Here is a 7,088-nt window from a genome sequence, read left to right as displayed (position 1 = left end):
ATTCTACGGCCAGCGGCAACATCGTGCCTGCTTGCCTGGATCCTTGGGCTCTCCCTGGGTCAGGATCCATTTCTCTGGGTTCATAGGAACCAGCTTAAATTTTACTTCACTGAGATGGCTCAGAAACTATTTTCCCCAAGGAAAGCCTCCTGCCTTCTTCATTGAAGGTTTCCAAACATGGGTTGGATGCCTTCCTCTCTAGCTGCATTCCTGAATCGCAGGGGGTTGGACTAGATGACACTGGGGGGACCCTTCCAGCTGTATAACTCTATGATTCTGCCGCAGCCCTCCTGGTTGGCACCTAGCGTCGTGAGATAGACCTGGGTCCCCCGAAGCAAAAGCAGCTGCCTGGGCCTAGGTCCACCTTCCTCACCCCATCTCTGCAGCCAACTCTCTTGCTCCAGGCCTCCAGCTATGGGTCAGCTGCTCTCTGGCCTCCCCACACCCTCCAGGCCAATGGGGGGGGGAGGTTCAGGTGACATGGGAAGAGCGAAGGCCACGACTGCTGGATTTCTGCTGCTGCCCCTGTAGCCACAGAGCATTCCTCTGCCTCCGCCTCCTCCCATGACTCATCCAGGAATGTCTGGAGAGTGAGACAAGCAAGGCTCCCTCCCTCTACGCCCCCCGTGGCTGCTGAGGGCGGAGGGGCCCAGGCAGAGGCTGCCTTTCCCCCTCCCACGTGGCATCCCTCAGGATGGTGCCCTTTACACCTGTGTTCACACATGCAGGCAAGGTCTGGCGGGAGAACCAGGAGCTGCTTATGGGGGCCTTTTCTGCCCAGGTGGGTTTGTCCTGCTCCTCCTGGGCCAGAACAAAAGGGAAGGGTGTGGAATAGACCTCCCTGGGTACCTTCCCCCTTCCAGGGGGGCTGCCGGGCTGTGGCACCACCCCTGGGCACCTCTGTGTCTCTCTGGCTGGAAAGGGAGTCCCCTGCCGCCCTGAGCTGCCTCCAGGGCTCCGTCAGGCCCACATGCTGCAGGAAGGGCGGAGGTGCATAGTTGACATTGCTGGGGCATTGGCTCATGCGCAGCAGCCTGATCCGCTCTGCAACTTCTGGCAGGGTCTGGAGGGGCCTTGGCAGCCCAGGAGTCCTGCAAGGACAGGAGAGAGAGGCAATTCAGGACTGGGGAGGGGAGAAGGGGGCGCAGGGGCTTACCCAGAGGAGGAAGGGACAAGCAACTTTCTGGGTGAGGGATTGGCAGACTCCAGAGGGAGGAAAAGGAGTTGCAGCCACCAGGAGCGAGTTGGTGGTCCCTTTTGAAAGCGCCCACCCCGTTCCTGTCTCTCCTGGGGCACCTGGTCACTATGTAACAGGTCACCTCTAGGGACTAAGTTGCCAAGGCAGGCTAGAGGAAGAGGTCAGTGTGTTTGGGTGAAATAGAAGCTGCTGTGTCAAGCTTGGGGGAATAAACAATCCTCTCTCAACAGCCCTCCTGAAGCTTCCTGGCCTGCTTCCTCACAGGGACAAGAGAAGCCGCCTTCTGCTGAGTCATAAGAACATCAGAAGTGCCTGCTGGATCAGGCCAGTGGCCCATCCGTTCCAGCATCCTGTCCTCACAGTCACCAGCCAGGTGCCTAAATAGAGAACCCGCAAGCAGGATCCGAGCGCAAGAGCCCTCTCCCCTCCTGCAGTTTCCAGCAACCAGGATTCAGAAGCATTTACTGCCTCCCAACTTGCAGAGCAGAGTCCTTGTGGTTAGTGGCCACAGATAGCCCTCTCCTCCATCAGAAGAATCTGATGGTCCACATGGATCAGCAGCAGTGGCTCTCCCAGGGCTTCAGGCCTACCTGGAGATGCCGCCAGTGGGGCAGAGCCATCTGCATGCCAAGCAGGGGCTCTGTGCCCGTGTGCTTGGCTTCTTTGCCTCCTGTGCCTTCGATCCTCACCCTCACAGGCAGCAGCCCCCACAGCCCTCCCAAAGTGCCCCCCTTGAACCTGACCAAAGAGGCAGAAGAATAGAATAATAAAATCATAGAATTGTAGAGGTGGAAGGGACCCCCAAGCGTCATCTAGTCCAACCTGCTGCAATGCATAAATCATGGCTAAAGAATCCCTGGCAGGCAGCCCTGCTTAAAAATCCTCTGCCTCCCTCTGGGCCCTTTTGGCCCCTTGGCTTCCTTGCCAGAGACTGACGACTAGGAAGCCATCTCCAAAAGCCGCTTAGGCTAATTAGGGCTTAGCAAAGTCTCCCTCCAGCCAATCGGCCGCCTCCTCCTTCTCCCCTTTCAGAAGCCTTTGCAATACACATCTATCATATCTAGAGCCCCACCATCCTTCCACCTTCCAACATTCACCTGCTTCCTCCATGCTGGACTTCTGCCTCGTGGCTGATTCCGTGGCCAGGATTTGGCAATGGGCCTCTTCCCTCTCCCTCCCCAGCCTCTCAGTTAGGCTGCAATCCTCTTCGGGCAGGATGCGTCCATTTGTGCCTGGCCAGTGTCAGAGTAGCAAAAGAGCAGGAGGGAAAGGCCTAGGCTGCATCAGGCCTAGGCTGCTACTCTGTGCCCCACTCTCAACACAAGCAGCTGGCCAGGGTTTGGGCCAAAGTGTCTCCTCCCATCTCTGCCTGGACCTTCTGCATGTGGCTCTTGGGTCATGGAGGGGAGGACTCTTGATGGCTCTCAGCCACTGTGGCCACACTCTGCTTCCACACCTACAGGCAGCAGTGCTTTGATTTCTACCCTTGCACCTGGATCCTGCTTGCTGGTTTCTCACTGTCCAGCCACTGGGAGAACAGGGCACTCCCTGGACTATTGTGGGCTAGCTGTGGCCTGAGCCAGCAGGGCCCGCCTTGTCCTTAGGATGAGCCATTGCTCCAATTTAGTCAGTAAGAGCTGTTCGACAGTGGAATTTGCTGCCAAGGAGTGTGGTGGAGTCTCCTTCTTTGGAGGTCTTTAAGCAGAGGCTTGACAGCCATATGTCAAGAATGCTTTGATGGTGTTTCCTGCTCGGCAGGGGGTTGGACAGGGGGGTGCCACAGGGTTCTGTCTTGGGCCCAGTCTTATTCAACATCTTTATCAATGAATTAGATGATAGGCTTGAGGGCATCCTGAGCAAGTTTGCAGAAGACACCAAATTGGGAGGGGTGGCTGATACCCCAGAGGACAGGATCACACTTCAAAATGACCTTAACAGATTAGACAACTGGGCCAAAGCAAACAAGATGAATTTTAACAAGGAGAAATGTAAAGTACTACACTTGGGCAAAAGAAATGAAAGGCACAAATACAGGATGGGAGACACCTGGCTTGAGAGCAGTACATGTGAAAAGGATCTAGGAGTCTTGGTAGACCACAAACTTGACATGAGTCAACAGTGTGATGCAGCAGCTAAAAAAGCCAATGCAATTCTGGGCTGCATCAATAGGAATATAGAATCTAGATCAAGGGAAGTAATAGTACCACTGTATTCTGCTCTGATCAGACCTCACCTGGAGTACTGTGTCCAGTTCTGGGCACCACAGTTCAAGAAGGATACTGACAAGCTGGAATGTGTCCAGAAGAGGGCAACCAAAATGGTCAAAGGCCTGGAAACGATGCCTTATGAGGAATGTCATATGGAGGAGGAAGAAAGATTGTTTTCTGCTGCTCCAGAGAAGCGGACACTGAGCAATGGATTCAAACTACAAGAAAGAAGATTCCACCTAAACATTAGGAAGAACTTGCCTGACAGTAAGAGCTGTTTGGCAGTGGAATTTGCTGCCAAGGAGTGTGGTGGAGTCTCCTTCTTTGGAGGTCTTGACAGGCATATGGCTTGACAGCAGAGGCTTGACAGGCATATGTCAAGAATGCTTTGATGGTGTTTCCTGCTTGGCAGGGGGTTGGACTGGATGGCCCTTGAGGTATCTTCCAGCTCTATGATTCTATGGACTGGATGGCCCTCCTGGTCTCTTCCAACTCTGATTCTATGAAAGGCTGGCTTGGCCCACCTGCTGCTGTCTACACGTGCAAAGAAAACCTAACTCGCAACGCGGTGCTTCGTGATTTTCCACCGCTGAGAGCAAGGGGGCTTCCCTCGGAGTGGGGGGGGGCGGGAGTATGCAGCCGGCGGCCCCTTTAAGATCCAATTTCGGGGAAGTGGCGCACGTGGGCTGCCCCCCCCCCGGTTGATTGCACGGCCGCCGCTGCGGCTTCTCGGGCGCGTGGTAATCACGTGGGCGGGATGTGGAAAGAGCTGATTGGCCCCCTGAGGGCCCGGTTGCTGCTTTGCATCCATCAGCTGTTACTGGGGCGAAGGGCGGCCAAACTTTCTTAAAGGGGCAGAAGCTTCGCTGAGGGTGTTCGTGTGAATGCAATGCGGTGGTTCATAGGCTTCAAAACGGTGCTTCTGTACCGAGAGAGGGGCGGCAGTTAGAATAGGTCCTGGAGGTCAGGGCTCCGCCTTTGTCCTGGAAAAATCTCCGGAGGGCAGAGACGGGCCTCTGCGACTACTGTATGGGGAATGGACAAGCACTCTGCATGTGCTCAGAGACTGCCCCCCGTTTAGCGCGAATCACTATTCCTCCGCCCCCACCAGCTGAGTAGCTAGAACGGTTTTGCCAAGGGCAATTGGTTCGCACGTGTAAGGCGAGCGCATCTGGGCAAGCGGCGGCCCAGGTGGGGGAGCAGATGTGAATCCCCCTGACTCATCCTCACATTGGCAGCGCTCGGTAGCCTTTAAGGCAACAGACGTCAAACGTGGTGCGTTCACACGACGCCACTATGTCTTCCCACCAATAACACATCTCCAGACACCCAGAGGCGCCTCCCTCTCGCCCAGGCCAGCGCACCCCGCCGCGCCCAAGCCCAAGACGTGAATGCAAAGAAACTGGGCCTGCGCCATCACCAGGGCTTTAAAATAGGCTCCGAGACCGAGCCGGCCGTGAGGAGTCCTTTGCACATGCTCCGGGGCGCTCTTGTTTCGCCATTCTTCCCCCGCCACAATTGCCGGCACTTCTCTCCAGAGTTCTCCCGCGGAGCTCCCCACCCCCACCCGCTGCGGGAGTGCATAGCTGCCAAGTTATCCCTTTTTTAAAGGGATTTTCCCTTATGCTGAATAGGCTTCCTCGCGAGAAAAGGGAAAACTTGGCAGCTATGTGCGGGAGGCGCAGCAGGGCAGATCGGGCGTCTGTCCCTTTAAACAATTTGCGCAGTCATCGTCCGCCCGGCCCGGATTGCCAAGTCACCGAGTTCAACTGAGTTCCCTGGGCCACGCCCCCTGGACGGGCTCCGATTGGCGGGCGGCGAAGAAGGACCAGAGAGGCGCTTCCGATTGGCTCCCGCAGTTTGCAACATCTCGGAATCTTTGCCTGCGTCATTGAGCTGGAACTCTCGTTAAAGCTGCAGTGCGCGCGACCCCAGGAGCAAAGAAACGGGGGCGGATTGGGGGGGGGGGGTTGGCTTGCAAAGCGAAAGCGGGCCAAGGGCTGGCGAGCAAGACAGAAAGTATTGCAATGAGCATTAATGGCATCAATTGCCAGGGATGACCCCCCCCGGCCGCTTTTCCCTATTGCATTCATTCGAGGGCCCCCTCCGATTCTAGAGAGCCCAGATGCGCGCGCGAGGCTCTTTCCTGCCCCCCCCCAAACGGGCTCGCCCCGCCGCAATCTTTGACTCCCCTCGAAAATGCCAACTCACAGTGGCGGCGCCGGGCATGTCGGGAGGTTCCCGGAGCCGGTGCTCCCCAAACTACATTTCCCGGCAACCCCTGGCGCGGTGGCGGGGTCTCCCTGGGCCAGCCAGCCGAGCCCCCTCTCCGCTCCCCTCCCCGGCTCAGCCCCTGTCAATCACGGCCGGCTTGGCTCGCACGTTGCAGCGGGATGGGGCGGGGGCTCAGGGCCGAGGGAGGTCCCCGCAGGCGCTGATTGGCTCGGCCCGCTTGCCAATCGGGGGGCGGCGACTGGGTGGCAGGCGAGGCCGCCAGCTGATCAGAGGCAGCGGGAGCCGGTGAGTGCGGCGGGGAGGGCAGGCAGGCAGGCGGCCGGCGGAGAGGGAGAGGGTAAGGGGCGCCGAGCCGCGAGTCCCGGCCCTTGAGCCGGGGTCCCTTCGGCCAACTGCGGAGTTCCTACCCCGGAATGACAGAGGTGGCGGGGGTTCCTCCCTCGACGGAGGTGGCCGCCCAGGGGTCCCCGCTGACTCCCACTTGCCCCCTGCTGCTCCCTCCCCCTCCCGGGCCAAGCGGGGTCCCTGTCTGCCCTACTTCGGGGTGGGGGCGAAAGGGTTACTCGGCGGGGCTGCCGCGACGGGGCTGCGGCCGGCGCCGCTTATGCAACCAGAGGCCGGTTATAGGGTTTCCAGTGGGTGGCACCCGCCCCGCCGTCGCCGGAGGTCACCTTCCCTTGTGCCCGGCCCTGCCTGGGGCCCTCGGGGGGAGGGGCGTCTCGCTACCCCGCGACCGACCTATGCGCAGACCCGGCCGGGGGTAACGCGTGCGGTTGTCCCTCCACCCCGAGGGAGTGTCCCGAGACCAGCCGCCTTGTTACCCGGGCGGCCAACTCCTCATCCCACTCCGGGAAAGTTTGGCGCGCCCTGCCAGGGAGGCGTCCAGGCAGCGCCCCAAGGACAGCACGGGGCCCCTTCTTGCGCTGCGCCGTCGGAGCGCGCCCGGGCCGCAGCCTTGGCCCAGGTCGGCTGCTGCTGCTTGCCTCGGAGCCCCCGGCAGGAGGGGTGGAGTCCGGCCGGGCCGCCTTCGGGCCGAAGTTCAGCGCGGCCACCGCCGAAGGGGCCGGCGGACGGGCTGGAATGCGGAGCATCCGGAGCAAACGCGCGTGGAATGCGCGTTGCGTCGCGCCTCTCGGCTGGGTAAGGCGGGGCGGCCCCGGAGCCGGGCTCCCTACTGCCCGGCGTCCGGCGAGGGTCCCCGTGGTGGAGGTGCTGCCTTTGGCCGGGCCGAGGGGGCGTGCCGCGCCGGGGCCCCGAGGGGGGCGGGCAGGCGAGCGGAGCCCTTTGGCCGAGCGGCGCTCCAGCGGGGATGAGTCAGAGCTGCTCTGGCGGAAGCTGCTGGTTCCTTAGGCATCCAGCCGGAGGCCAGAGAGGGCGCCGCCGCCGCCGCCGCCTGGGGAGGAGGAGGAGGCAGGCGGGGAGGCTGCGCAGGGCTTCCCTTCGCCGGG

This window comes from Zootoca vivipara, chromosome 15 (assembly GCF_963506605.1).
Source record: "Zootoca vivipara chromosome 15, rZooViv1.1, whole genome shotgun sequence".
Taxonomy (NCBI): Eukaryota; Metazoa; Chordata; class Lepidosauria; order Squamata; family Lacertidae; genus Zootoca; species Zootoca vivipara.
Note: the sequence above shows the minus strand (reverse complement) of the source record.